Source organism: Octopus bimaculoides, chromosome 1, assembly GCF_001194135.2.
Source record: "Octopus bimaculoides isolate UCB-OBI-ISO-001 chromosome 1, ASM119413v2, whole genome shotgun sequence".
Taxonomy (NCBI): domain Eukaryota; kingdom Metazoa; phylum Mollusca; class Cephalopoda; order Octopoda; family Octopodidae; genus Octopus; species Octopus bimaculoides.
In genome coordinates this window covers 63,023,691-63,039,954 of record NC_068981.1, presented here as the reverse complement: position 1 = coordinate 63,039,954, position 16,264 = coordinate 63,023,691, and the positions used below count along the sequence as shown (strand labels likewise).

General features: G+C 36.0%; 1 protein-coding gene across 1 annotated transcript in view; it reads left to right on the top strand.

The window, feature by feature from the left end:
• Positions 1-16,264, top strand: part of LOC106874637 (E3 ubiquitin-protein ligase MARCHF6) — a 70,450-nt gene that overhangs the window by 3,783 nt on the left and 50,403 nt on the right. The gene's annotated exons all lie outside the window — the stretch shown is intronic.

Below are 16,264 nucleotides of genomic sequence, written 5' to 3'. Positions count from 1 at the left end.
TATATATATATATATATATATATATATATATATATATATATAAACAATATATGAGTATATGCATATATATGTACACACATATATATATATATATATATATATATATATATATATACACACAAACAAACACGCATTTACGCGTGTTCAAGCATCAAGTGTTTTTGGTGTTAGTTGACCTTTCTAATCCCAACTACCTGATCTTAAAGTTCGAAATTTAGTAAACTTGAGTATTTTTAGTCACTAATTTTAAAACGTGGACCAAAGACTAGAATTCTAAACATAAACACGAGAAGAATTCTATGTGATGAACATAAATTGTATGGAGGATAGAAATCTTAAACTTTTCTCTGTAAATTTTCCTTTAAAATTACGGCGATCCTTCTGTTTTGAGAACAGTTTACACCACTTCTTAAACCTCGATGCTCAAAACGAAGGTAAGCCAAAATTCTGACCAACTACCATAAGATGAACAAACATTGTGCTGCAGGTGCCTTCTTTTTTTAGTCCTGGAGCGACCAGTACTTTGTGAGAGAATTTGATAGACGAAAACTGTGGAAGCCCGTCATGTGTATGTATTGGTTCGCTCCACCGTTTGACAAAAAGTGTTTACATAACTTAGCGGTCTGCCAATAGAATCTGAAAGAATAAGTATCAAATTAAAAAAAAAAATAAGTGCAGGGCTTCTGTTTGTTCAATGAAAACCTTTCAATGCAGTGCACCAGCATTACCGCAGTTCAACGAGTGGAAAAAGTAAAAAGAGTTTTAAAAAACCCCAAGAAACAATTTAATGATATAAAGTACACAAAAATGGCATTTACTATCACATTTTATAATGCAATTATCTGAGCTAGGATTTCTCTCCTTTCTCTAATTCATATTTTTACGCTACATATAATATGCAGTAGTTTTGGGATTGTAGTATGAAATTAGTGTAGCCATTTCCTTCAAAACTTTGTAGAATTAATTTGATAAAGGCATGAACTAGGGTGTTCTCAAAAGTAGCAATTTTTTTTACAAGATTGCACAAATATAATTGCATAGCAAATCCTTTGGTAGTTTGTTGGATGTTCTTTTGTAATTATTCTAAGGACGTTTTATCGATGGCAAATTTGTTAGAGGAATGAATACTGGAATTCAAATCCTGTCATGGTCAATTTTGCTTTTCATCCCTTTGGAGTAAATATATAAAGTACCAACTTAGTTTGTATCAATTCATCTCTCTATTTTTTTTTTCTTTCTGGAACAATTGGCTTTGGTCAGATATTGCAGAGGGATGGGCTCCACTAGCTTTAGATGCCTAGATATGTCATATACCACAACAGCACTCCATAAGGAGTTAAAGGCTTAGGGAAAGGGAGAGTATTTTGGATCTTCCTTAGCCGAATTACTGCTGCTAGATATCCAACTCTTTCCATTTTGGAAATTTTGAGAAAAGTAAAGTTAAGATTGCTATTCAAAGGATACATTGGTTATTTTGACATTCACCTACTTGAGTTTCATTTACATTTGTGACAGTTTTGCATACCACCTATTGCTGGTTTCCCTGGGAAACTAATTCATTTATAATGGTACCTTTATAGCTAAAATTATATCATCGTTGTAAGAACTTTGTAAGTACTGCTTTGGGATAGCACTCCCACAACTTTCTATTCAAACTAATGCTTGTCCAGCAACTGCTTTACTAATTACACTACAGTGTCATGCAAATGGCAACAGTGCTGGTGGCACATAAAAGCATCCATTATACTCTTGGAGTGGTTGGTGTTAGGAATGGCATCCAGCCATAGAAAACCATGCCAAATGAGACTAGAGTCTGGTGCTGCCTTTCCAGTGTGCCAGCCTTGTCAAGCCATCATGATGATGATATTTTATCTCCTCTAAATACTTTAAATAACAGAATTAAATTTTCATATTTAATTTGAGGCAGTGGGATAGAATGGTTGGTATTGTGTTTTGTAATTGGTAGCATAGTCAACCAGGAAGCGATAGGTATGTGACTGGACTTTCAGTGGACTTGTTTCATGTCGGTGCTTATATTATGTAATATCACTTACATTACCCATTGGTATTTAAACTGGCCAGATCCAGCCAAAATATTCTACTTGTTTCATGTACAAACTGGCCAGATCTGGCCGCCTACACCTATCCTATAAATAATCACATTGTCAAAATCTCGAGGTTGTAAGATGATGTACAATTAATTGAAAACTGTGCATTGCATTTTGACACTGTAATTTGAATGCTAATGGGCTAAAATCTTAGCATTAAATTCATAATAGAATAACCACCTTATGGAATTTTTTTAATGGTTGTCTACATTCATACCATGTTCAGAAAATATTGTTAGTAGTATACCAGTCATTAAAGATGTTTGATATTTGAGCTCATGCATAAGTGAACTTAGACACAATTGTTTAGTATTTTCATGACTTATTAAGATATGAACTAATGACCTAAAGGCCATTAATTTAGCATTTCATCATCACATTTTATTTTATTTATAGAGAAGACACTTTGTTCACTATTCATCACTAATCTTATGAAACAATATTCCATTCCTCGGTTTGATTAGTATTTAATGTAAAAGAAATAGAACAATTAAAAGTACTTGCTCCAGCTTCTGTTTAAATATCCAGAGTAACTTTAATCATGCTCATATAGAATAGTAGATAATTAAAACATGGTTTTGGCTGGCAACAGCAATGGGGGTATGTGGAGAAGACATGTTAATAGAGAAATGGATAGATAAAGTTATTGAGGATATCAGAGTGTGTGATAGAATAATTAAGTTTAGGCTATTCATAGACAACATGACCATGACATATATCTCTGCTTATGCTCCATAATCAGGGCTTGATTACATATGATGGCAATCTTGTTATCATGGTTACCAGATTTAATGGACATTTTGGGCAACAATATGATGGCTGCTCTGATGTTTGAGGCTACAGATATGGTACAAGAAATAAAGAAGGATCAAGGCTTCTGAAATTCTGTTATGCAAATGACCCAACCCAACCACTTGCAAGATGAACATTAGAAAGCCAGCCAGCCACTTGGTTATATACCAATCAGGTGAACTCACAGGCAAGACTCCATACCCATCAGAAAATGGAGTAGTCAGTTGGTTATGAATTCTTCTGGTGAAGAACATACCACCACTCACCATAGTAAGAACTAGATGAATCCAGAAGCAAAAGACAATCTACTATTCTATATGAGCATGACTGAAGTTACTCTGGGTATTTAAACAGAAGCTGGAACAGGTACTTTTTATTGTTCTATTTCTTATACATTAAATACTAATCAAACCGAGGAATGGAATATTGTTTCATAAGATTAGTGATGCATAGTGAACAAAGTGTCTTCTCTATAAATAAAATAAAATGTGATGATGGAATGCTAAATTAATGGCCTTTAGGTCATTAGTTCATATCTTAATAAGTCATGAAAATACTAAACAATTGTGTCTAAGTTCACTTACACATGAAAGAGCTGAAAGAGCACTCAACCAGTTGTAGGTTCAGAGAAATTCTAACTGGCACATGTAACTAAAAGGAAGAAGAAATAGAGATTTATAGCTTAATGGATAATTGGGAGTTTCTACAAGACATGGTAAAAGAATAGCACCCTAAACCGCTATAAAGTATCATTGGCACTATAAAATGTACTCTCTCTATGCTTTAAGTAGTTGATGTCTAAAACATGGCATACATAACATTACCTGTTGGTAGTTTTTCCCTGTTGTTGTGTCTCAGATGACAAGAGTAACATGTGACAAAACATTCTGTGATTCATGCAACCTGTACTTGCATTAGAAGAATGGACATAAAATGATGATGATAGAAATCTATTGGCAATGATCAGAAAATAGGAAGTCCTGGAATACTTTATAAGAACTATATATATGAACATTCTTTTTCTTGCTTACTACATTAAAGAAAGGAAAAAAAAATCAAAAACATAGCAGTAATAACAATTTCTATTACAGTTGCTCCATTCAGGCGATAAGACGTGGAAGGTTTTGAAATTTTGGTGGACAAAATTTGATTACAAATCTAATATAATGAACTACATAAATAAATTTGACTATGTTCTTAATGTAAAGGTGACAAATGGGGGATAGTTATGTCTTAACATCACACATATAGATAAAGGTTTTCTAGCCAATGTATTGACTTTCAGTACAGTAGATTTTCAATGTATTCCCCACCACTTTTTACCTTAAGTTTAGTATTATGTTACCTGACTTGAGGATTGATGTTTTCATCCCAATTGCTGTTGTCCTGTTGTATTCAACTCTCCTTTTAGCAGCTTTATATTCTCAGTTGTTCTTCTTAACTGCAGTGATAGCTAGAGCTGAGAGGATTTGTAATGGATACCAGCTAAGAACACTTCTAAACACTAGAATATTCTTCACATTATTTTATATATTATGACTAAGGAATATGAAAGCAGGGAAAACAGCTGGACCTCAGGAGATAATTGCTGAAATGCTTAGTCATGTGCATTCTCATTTAAGTAGGACAGAGGGAAAGAACTATAGAGCTATCAAAGTGATGGACATATGGAAGTATCACCAATAGTCTCTTCGTAGTGAGACATCTATAGAAATGCTTAGCAATGAGTAAGACATAGTACCTAGCTTTTTTTTTTTGAAATAGAAAAGTTTGTTGACAGAGTACCATGCTCTGTAGTCTGGTGCTTACTAAGGAACCTCAGCGGGGTAAGTGAGTGAACTGTGAAAGCTGTGCAGATCATGCACAGGCATGAAGTCATCAATGTAAAAGTTAATGCAATCTGTGAGGAATTTCACTTGCATAGGTTCATTTCTCAATCCCGTTCCGTTCAATATAATCTGCATGGCCATGCAGAGTAGCTTTAAGACTAGCTGTTTGTGGGAGCTTGTGTATGCCGATAACCTAGTTCTTAAGTTGAATTTGTAGTAGATTTAAAGAAGAAATTTCAGGTATAGAAACAGAACCTGGAATTGAGATACCATAAAATAAACTTGTTTAATACTCAAGTTTTGATGTGTAGGAAAGAAGACGAGATGCTCCTTGTAAGAGAAGCTATCAACTACTTCTATAGAAGTTAATAGCTTATGCTACCTAGGTAACTTAATTAGCAGTAGATGTGGGTTTTCTGAAAGCATGGTAGCCAGTGTAAGAATGAGATAGGAACAGTTCAGGGAGCTATTATCTCAACTAACAACAATGAATTTATCAGGGTGAAGAGTAGATTAGATGATGCTTGTGTACAAAATGTGAAGGTGCATGGGAGTGAAGTCTGGGCCTTGAATTTTTGAGATGTGTGAAGGTTATAAAGAAGTGAAGCAAGTTTGCTCAGCTGAGTATGTAATGTTTTTATGCATGAAAGATGGAGGACAAATGAGCCGAAAGAAAAACCAGAAAAAAGAATTAGATGTAGTGTACAAGGGAGAAAATACTCTTAAGTTGGCATGTTATGTGTATAGGGGATGTCAGTTATATAAAGATGTGCTGAGCATTTGAAGTGGATGAGACCTGAGGAAATTGGAGGCCTAGCTAAATATAGGCTGAAGTGATTAAGACTGACATCAAGAGGGAGATGATGACTGGTGATATGTTGTGTTGGAGAAAACTCATCCACTCAAGTAAGCATGGCCAAACCTCCCTTAAAATGGTGGTTTTGATACATCTATGTCTCTTGCTCTGAATCAACATCATTATCATTTAACGTCCATTGTCCATGCTGGCATGGGTTGGATGGTTTGACTGGGCTGGCATGCTGGAAGGCTGCAGTCTGATTTGGCATGGTTTTCTATGGCTGAATGCCCTTCCTAATGCCTACCCACTCCAAGTGTGTAATGGGTGCTTTTACATGTCACCGGCACAGGTGGCATTTGCATGACACCAGGGTGCATTTATGTGCCACTGGCACCAGTGTCAATTTGCATGACACCAGTATCTGCCATGACTGCGATTTTGCTTGGCTTGATGGGTTTTATTCTCAAGCATGACATAATGTCCAAAGGTCTCGATCATTGCCTCCTTGAAGCCCACCACTCAAAAAGATTGTCTTATTTAAACTCCATCCATTTCTCTTTCCATTTCTACTATCCTTGTATCATGCCACTTCTGTAAGGTGATGTTATAGGATCTGTCTGTATCCAGCACCCTTTTACCACGAACCTCTATTCCTTCTCTTTTCTCTTCTTGTTATCTGTGGAATGAGGGTTACCCATTAAATTTATCCATAATCAGTTCCCCACCATCTCCCTTCTTTATTGCTAGCCATCATTCTCTCTTCTGTTAATCCTTCTCTCTCTCTTTCATCATTACCTGACCCATCTTCATTGCTACCATCACTCTCATATTACATGCACTTCTGCCATTCCATTGTTGACATGACTTTCATAGTCGTCTCTCATCAGCCTTTCTCCCTCCTATCTGTTTCCTCCTCATCATGTCAGTAATGCTGTTTTTCTATTCAGCCTCTTCACAAGTGCTCAGCATGTAGCTGCCCATAGCTATTTCTCTTATCAACCTCTCTTTAACTCTTTCATCCTATTTACATTACATTTCTATTCATTCTTTTACACCATGTTTGTTTTTGTTTTTTGATAATTTTCTCTTCTCTCTACCATAAATTTTTAACCCCCACATCCCTTCCACAGGCATTGCCTGAGTATATTTATATTGTATATGTTTATACTAACAGAATGCAAGGTGCATATTTGGTTTAATAAAAATACTAGTGGGTTTATCATGTAAAGTTATTCTTCTGATATGAAAAGAAATTGTTTGTCAATCCAAGTTGACATTGTGCTGTGCTTCACATGTATGCTAAGTGTGAAGAATATATTTCATAATTTGTGTAAATGATGTAACTTATGTAATTTGAGTAAGAATACAGAATCCATTGAAAGTGAAAGCATTTGTATTTCATTTCAAACTATTATTGAAAATAATATTTTATCGTATATTCTTTTAATCTGATAATTCTTAAAATGATTTGAAAAAATGATTTGCTACGAGAATGTTGGGAGAAATCCATGTATAGAAAATAGAAATTGAACCATTCTTATAATGTGAGGAAACTGGAATATCAGGAGGAATGTCGAAAAGCTGCACATGTGTGAAAAGAACCTTATGACTTTTGGCTGTTTGAGATTCAGTAACTTCCGACACTGTTGTATTTTGCTGTTCATCATTTTCTTGCATTCCAATTTAATGCATGCCTTTGTGTAGATAGTGCAAATATTGCTATTTGTTTGAAAATCTTAATGAACTTCGACCTCACCTTTCCTGGAGAAAAAGAAATAGTGGAAAGCATTCATGTTGACTGGGGTGTGTATTATACATTCTTCCAATGCTAGTGCCAAACCTTATGCTAGCTTTGTCTTCAAAAAGACATTTTGCTTTCTTTGACTATTGCTTGTCATTTCATAGCAATGTTTATGTGAAGGGATCATGTTGCTACAGCTTGAAAAATATTTTAAGTGTTGTCTCTCTTGGATGTTGTATTTGTTGTGTGAAAGTTACTGAAGTAAAATAAACTGGCTGTTTTCCAAGTAGAGACTAAATTGTTGAAAGCTGATGTATCTTCCATGAATGGGCAAAGCAGAAAGTGTCATTACTGCAGATGTATTTTCCCTGCTGCAATTAGGTGAAGTCGTTGCAGTAGATTTGAGCATCAGAATGTCTGTTGGCATATTTGCGGACATATGTAATTGGTTTTATTGAATTGCCAAATTGAATGTGTGCATTAGATGTCTTGGTCAGAAGTGAGCAGTAGAGAACTATCCAGCTCTTAAATATCATGCTGTCTAACAAAAGTTTGGAAGCTCCTATACTCTGGTCTTCTTCTGTGGGATGTATATTTACACCTGTTTGGGTTTCCTTGCTAAATAGTCTTGGAAATTTGGTGAATTTGTTGTTTTCCATAGAAGGTAAATTCTTGTTTGATACACCATAGGGACCATGAACTATTTGGGTTTAAACAATATTGAAAGCTCAGCTAATATAATGGAATCAATTTGATTGGAGTGAATAATATTTTTTAGCCAGCTGAAGATGTATGCATACAACAGTACTCCTTCCTATTCACCATTCTCTGGCATACATGTGACACATGGCAGTTCAAATATTTGGTACTTAGTAATCAAACCCATCATCTTTCCCAGGTTTAAGAGGAAAACCCTGTCTGTGACATCATGCTACTGATGGTCTGATTACCCTGGAAGGGCCTCTTCTTGAATTTCTTTCTATTTAAAGTTGTGTGAATGTATTGAAGGTTAACAGTAAAACTTTAAGAAAGAATGTTGACCACCAGTAATCTTCCTTTAAGCTGCCCTCAAAATAACATCACCATTATTGATGTTGTCTCGTAAATACATATAGAGTCTTCTCTCAGCCCTTGTTGATGAGTTTTAATGTAATATAGTCTCTCAGACTGTCTTAGCAACATGTTTATTTTAAACTGTTGGAAGAGTTTCATTTTGATGCAGGTAGTTAAATGAATTGTCTTGAATCATGCAATGAGGTTTATGGTATTCGAAAATGATTGCCATCTTTGCCATTGACCTGTGTATCTCATCTTTTATGATAGTAGTCTGTGCACTCCAGAATGATATCTTTTACTATGGGGATCTCCACTCATGATGACAGCCACTACATGTCACTTAGATATATTGGAACAGCACATGATGTCCAGAATGCCTCTTGTAATCATCATTGACAATTTGAAATTCTAAGGTGGGCTCTGACACTTCTGGTATTGCTGTTTATGCATGGATCATCTCCTGATCAAGTCAGACTCTGTACTTGGGGAGATGGTGATTTTATTTTGGATTTGTCTTCAACAAACTACAGTTACAAAAACCAGAGCTCTTTGTTGGAATGGAACTAAATCAGTTTTGGTAGAATTGTCCTTGTAGTTTCAAAGTAGGTACGAGTCTCTCCTCTCTTATGATATTGGCTCCAAAGGAAATCATTCGGAAAGCAGAATTGTATTTTCTGAGAAAAATATCTAAAATCCTCACTTGTAGCAGTAACAAGCTGTCTTAGGAGGTTTGGTAGATTAGCAGAGGTTGGTTAGATAAACATTTTAGCACAATGAAGCCGTCTCCTCTTTCCATTTTTTGGCCAAGTATGTGCCACAAATTCTGTAATTAGTGCCGATTGAAACTCTGCTCTTGTCCAGGAGCATAACTGAAGACACCTCTCTTCTACTGTTCATGTATGTCTAGCTGAAATCTAGTCTCTCTTTGCTTTCCACTTTGAGTTTTTTATCTGGCATTGTGCAGTAGTGGGTTTCCATAGTGTCTATGTGAAACCTCTCTTACAGCATTTTGAAAGTGAGCCTCATGTTCACTTCTGTATTTCTAGTAGCATTGAGAATTTGTTGCCTCTGCTCATTTGTTTCTGCTGTCCTCAGTGCATGCTTGCATTTGTCAGCAAAGGACATAAATGTGAGAAGTCTTTTCAGTAACTTCATTCAGTAACTTCATTCAAAGAAACATCATTTGGATTGAATTGTTTATAAGAACTACATTTAGTTGTGACTGTAATTTGAACTTGCACCATAAAATTCGGTTTCTGTTGCATTGCTGATTAAACTGTGATGCATCAGCTTCTGGGAAAAATGTATCAGGTAATGGTAATTAACCCTTTCGTTACCAACCTGGCTGAAACCAGCTCTGACTCTAAGTACAAATGTCTTGTATTCTAAGTTTTGAATTAAAGTCTTCCACCAAACCTTAGTCACAATTTATGTTCCTAACACTGGCTGAATGATAAGTAAGTTATTTTACTAAATTCTTTATTATATTTAAAGTAATTGAAAGAAACACAGAGCATCTCAAAATAAATACAGTAATGAAAGGGTTGAAGTGGTACAGCCAAGACCAAATGTAATCTTCCTTTTAATGAATTATTTGCTACTCACAATTAATAATGGAATTGCGAATTAGAAGAGAGATATTGCAGAAATGTCATTGTAATCCTTTTTATTTGTTCACATTGTTTTGAATTAATCATGGCTTGTCTCTAAGATTTCGTGTTATATGATGATTTTGTAGTGTAGGTGTGAATCAGGTCAGTTTGAACATAAGACGGGTAGAATATTTGGACTGGATATGGCTGGCTCAAATGCTAAAGAGTTAAATAGAAATGCAGTTGCAAATGCAAGTGGAATGATAAGATAGGAAAACTTAGAGAAAATGACACCTAATATATACTCTGTAAAGTGGTTTGTATCTAGGAAGGGCATCCAAGCTGTATGACATGTCTATAAGAGGAGCAACTTTTAATAAAAGATGACTAGAACTGTAACAACCTATCCCACCCATACCACCATGGAAAGTGAATGTAAAATGATGGCAAGATGATTTATAGTGCTATAAAAATAAATTTGTTTTAAAAAAATATAGTATACATTTAGACTCAGGTTTATGGACATGTATTTCTAGATATTTATCGAAATTACTCATATTTAAGGTCACCATAGGCATTTAGAAGATCTGGTTCTGCTTGAATTTCAAACTGAGAATATTTATAACATTCTTATGGAAACTTATTTGTTTTCTTCAGTGTCCTTTACTGTTTTTGGACGAACAAGGTAAACTTATTCAGGATGCTTTCCACTAAGCAGCCTTTGCTAGATTTGTTGGCAGATACATGTGTGTGTATGTGTGTTCTCTGTATAAAGTTGATGATAGGAAGGGCATCCAACAGTAGAAACCAACTCCAGAATGAAACATGAGCAAGATGTGATTCCCTGATTTGTTTAGACGGGCAGTAACTCTGAATTGGAATTGACTTGGACTATGATAACATGTCCAGTCCATGTTAGCTTGGGAAGTCAACATAAAAATGATGATGATGATGACTGTGTCTGTATGTGATAGGCTTGCTGTCTATCTTCATATCCTTAATAGCCAATCTAACATAGAGCAGTCGGTCTCAATAGTCACTCCCTTTATTGCATTAACATTTACCCTTAAGTTTCCTCATTTAGTAGTTGCTTGTATTACCATTTCCTTGTTTCTTCTCTGTATTGGTGAAGGCAAGTGTACTGCTATTGTTCTGTACCCAATTTTTTGCTCATGATGTCCTGACTTAGATATTGTCTTGCAATGTAGAACACCTCATATCTCTGGTCCTCACGTAAAACACTGGCATTTGTTTTACTTTTGGCTTCCTCTGCTAGATATACTTAATGTCTAACTTTTCTTCCTTCTTTACCTTTTACAGACTTGTCTTTTAATTTTTCTGACACTGTCTAATGCACTACTCCATCACCATGTCACCCTCTACCTATCTAATACTGGAACCTTGTTTCATCCACTAATCTGGCTTGTAGCTCACAATATCTTGTCTAGTAGGAACTTCTCAGTTGTCATCTTTCTTTTTCTTATTAGTGTTGTCATATAGAACTCTTGCATGTTATATACTGTTGCAGGAGCTTTTTAGCTTCAATATCTTCTTTCTCCAGTTTGTCTTCTTGTCTTTGACACTGTCTGGTTCAGTGATGATCCTCAACTTGGGATAAATTTATCTCCTGGGAGTAAACATTCCATGCAGGGTCTCCAGAGTTGTCAATATCAATCCCTGGAAGTCGATGGGACTATTCAAGGGGTTGATAAATGCACATTTACTTAATTATTTTTTCTCTTGTACATGCCTGGCGGTCGATGTGGGGTCAAGGATTCCATGAAGGGGGTCAATGGTCTAAATAGTTTGGAGACCACTGGTCAAGTGGTTAGGGTGTTGCACTCACAATCATAAGATCATGATTTTGATTATTGGACTAGCTGACAAATGACTGAGACCTTTGGTTATATACTGTGTTTGAGAAGATCTGTCAAGCCAAGTGAGATCGTAGTTGTGGCTGATGCCGGTGTTACATAACTGGCACTCGTGCTGGTGGCACGTAAAAAGCACCCACTGCACTCTTGAAGTGGTTGGCATTAGGAAGGGCATCCAGCTGTAGAAACCATTCCAAATCAAACTGAAACCTGGTGCAGCTCCCCAGCTTACCATTTTTCAGTCAAACCGCCCAACCCATACCAGCATGGAAAACGAATGTTAAATGATGATGGTGATGATGATGGTATGTTGTGTTCTTGAGCAAAACACTTCATTTCACATTACTCCAGTTTTGTCAACTGTAAATGAGTTACCTTGTGATGGGCTGATGGAAGAATGTTGTGATCTCAGTTACTTACATGCCATAGAAAGTGAGTAGTCACTCTATGAGTGTGAGGACTTGAGAACATAATGTCCAGTAACATTTAAATGGCAGGGGTAAACATATCTTACACAAAGAAAGGAAGGATTCAATAGAGTTTTTAATAAATTCTGAATGAATCTCACAGACTCATTCCCATTATTTACTGAACAAGCCTTGTTCACTTTGTGACCACATAGATATGTCATGTTGTCTTGAACAACTTTTCAACTAAATAAACTAGTTGGCTAAGTGAATCAGCTGAGTTTCCATTCATACTGCTTCTAGCATTTTTGTTTGGTCTTGTGCATAAATAAATTACTTAGCATTATATTGTTTTACTTTCATGTTTATTTTGATAGTTAACTTTTGTTCCGTGATCTCCCCACTCCTACTTCATCAAAGTTTTTGTGCAAAACTTCAGTTATGAAGTTGTCCTGTTGTTTTTCACTGCCTCTATGTTGGCTGTGAATTTTATTTCTGTATTTTTTTTGCACAGGAACAATGGTGTAAATGGTAAAATACATTAAACTTATGTAGATTAATGACAGAAGACGGGTGGAAAATCTCTGAATTTAGGTCTTTTCTTCACTAGGGAAAGTCTTAACATTTTTAATCAGCAGCCTACCCTGTTTTTTGGTGATCAATACATTCTAGTTGTGATCATTGTCATCTTTCTTTAGGTATAATCTTATTAGAACTACATTATTCAGTGTGTTCTTCCTCTCTTTTTGATGGCATACCGATTGAAGGTATATATGGCTACTATGGCGTGAAATCGAAATCGAACTAAATCCGACGACTGGCACCCATGCCAATCTCTCCTTCATTGGACACTAAACTGCTTGCGAAGACCTGTTGTGAAATCGAAATCGTAATTGAACCATACTCGATGACAGGCACCTGTGCCAGTGGAGCACTAACAGCACTGTCCAAGAGTGTTCATTGCCAGAGCAGCTGTCTGGCTTCCATACTAGTGACCTGTAAATAGCACCACTTGAGCATAATCATTGCCAGCGTTGCCTTCTAGCATTTGTGCTGGTGGCACATTAGAAAATCATTTGACCGATGTCGTTGCCAGTGCTGCTGGACTGGCTCCCGTGCAGGTGGCACGTAAAAAACACCTTTTTGAATGTGGCCATTGCCAGTGCCGTGTGACTGGCCCTCGTGCCGGTGGCATGTAAAAGCACACCTACTACACTCTCGGAGTGGTTGGCATTAGGAGGGGCATCCAGCTGTAGAAACTCTGCCAGATCAGATTGGAGCCTGGTGCAGCCTTCTGGCTTGCTAGTCCTCAGTCAAATCGTCCAACCCATGCTAGCATGGAAAGCAGACGTTAAACGATGATGATGATGATGATGATTTCTTCCAGAATATGTGACATCTTAGAGGCTTCTTCATTGGCTTATATACATCACTCTTTCAGTTTGTTGAGTCAGTTTAAATGAGATTTGGTTAGTTGTTTATTATCACTATGGTACCTTTTCGAAATTTAATTATATTTTCATCAGACTTTGACCAATATCTTAAGTATTTCTCTCTCTTCATTTTGATACTTTTCATTTTGTTATTTCATTTCCTGATCAGATTTTGTTTGTCGGTCTAAGATCCAGATTGGTTTAAATTGCAAAACAAATATTAGTATTCCAATTTAAAGGGGAAATAAAAGTATGGCTTCATCAGAAGAGGAATAACAATTGCTATAATCATTGCAGGGTACAATGTGACTGGTAGATAAGAGTAGAAGAAACAATTCATGGATTGTAGCAAGAAGAAGCAGTATGTTAAGATACAAAATTATCCTTGGATTGGAAACCTAATTTGAGTACCAACAGCTACAAGAATAACATAAACCCTGATGATGTAATAATAAAAAAAACAAAAGAAAACTGAAATATGAAATTACTTTTTACTTAAGTCGTTTGGCTCCCTCCATGCAAAGGCATTGCTTTGTCGTGCCTAGTTGAACAAATTGACACCAATACCTATTTTTAAAAAGCTTGATGCTTATTCTATCAGTTCCTTTTACTGAACTGCTAAGTTGTAGGGATATAAACAAACCAACACTGGTTGTCAAGTGGTGGGGTGAGGGACATACGCACATGTACTTATAATATGTACACACACACATGTATGATGGGTTTTTACACAATTTTCTTTTTCCCAAATTCACTCACATGGCATTGTTGGCCTGGGGCTATAGTAGGAGACAATTACTCAAGGTGCTGTGCAGTGTAACTGAACCCAAAATCTTGTGGTTGCAAAGCAAGCTTCTTAACCAATCATGCCTGTGTCTGGCATTTTGTGGCATTTTGTCTTTGATTTCAAAGCAAGGAAAATGAACCTAATATTTTGTAAGTTTATTTAAGACAACTAATTTCTGTGACAAAGTACAACCTTGTGAATTCAAATGCTAAATATAATGGAATTAAAGAATTCTGGGTGAGAACATAAATCTCTGATTAACTATATTATAATAAAATGTTTAGTGAAAATAGATATGACTTCAAATGATAAAATTAAAAAAAAAAATGTTAGTCAGAGCAAAGGTTAGCAAAAAAAAAAAAAATGTTAGATCTGGCTAGAGGCTTAGCTTTCACTTGTCAGATGATACAGGATATAAAATACATTGTTGGACCAAATTACTCTACCAATGGAATCATGGTACATTAAAGTTGATAAATGTATTTTTATTTCTTTGTCTTGAATGTTATAGTGTGATGAAAGAAAGAATGTATACATTACAACTGTTTGCTTAAATAATGTTTATTATTTTTTTTTACTATTCTGTTTACTGGAATTTGATAATATTTCATGGAACTGTTCTGTTAATGTTGTCATCATTACCATGACAGCTGTCTGTCTGTTTGAATGCCTTCATGTCAAAACGAAGCAGTTAGTTGGAAGTGTGTATGTAACTAGTTTCAAATGTGACATTACAGCTGTTATCCTAAAGTGATTTTAAAACTTTGCTGCAAACTTTGTGTAGTTCTCTTAGGCAAGTATATAGCTACATGTTACTTGTGTCTACTCAGTTGAAAGATAGATGTCACATTCACTTTACTGTTGGAGCCTTCATATGTCTGTTTGCAATTGCCATTTAAACATTGTTAGGAGTAAGCATAAAAATAATCTTAACATGTCAACATACCATACTCTTAACGCACTAAAATCGCAACACAATTTTTGTTTTTTACATTAAAAGCCTGCAGCAACAATATCAGCATATTAAAGGCTGAATGGTTATGTCTGGAACTGCTTCATCAAAGTTGACCTAGCTCTAAAAAACAATATTGTTTTAGAGATAAAAGTAAAATAGTTTTCAAGTTTAAATTCATTAGCAGACGAGGACATATCATAAAATGAGGACAATAGCTTTGTTGGTTACAGGCTTCTATTTCACTGAATTTCTGATATTGAGGTTGACATAGGGGAATCTGTGAATTTCTGAAACTTGAAGAGCACTGCTTTTTTTGTTTTTTTTTTAACCAATATACAGTGAAATATATGCAGTGTATATTTCCCAATATATGGTGTGCATAGTGAAACATGGGCCGTGACTGCTGAGGACATGTGTAAGCTTGCAAGGAATGAAGCCAGTATGCTCCACTGGATGGGTAATGTCAGTGTGCATACATGACAGAGTGTAAGCGCCCTGAGAGAAAAGTTGGATTTAAGATGCATCAGATGTGGTGTGCAAGAGAGACGATTGCGCTGATATGGTCATGTATTGCAAATGAATGAGGACAGCTGTGTGAAAAAGTGTCACACCCTAGCAGTTGAGGGAACCCGTGGAAGAGGCAGACCCAGGAAAACCTGGGATGAGGTAGTGAAGCATGACCTTCGGACATTGGGCCTTACTGAGGCAATGACTAGTGACTGAGACCTTTGGAGATATACTGTGTTTGAGAAGACCCGACAAGCCAAGTGAGACCATAGCCCATGGCCTATGCCAGTGGGTGTAACCAGTCCACTTATGAATACCCCTCATTCATTGGACAATAAACTTTGCTTGTGAAGACCTATTGAGGCAAGTGAAATCAAATCAAAA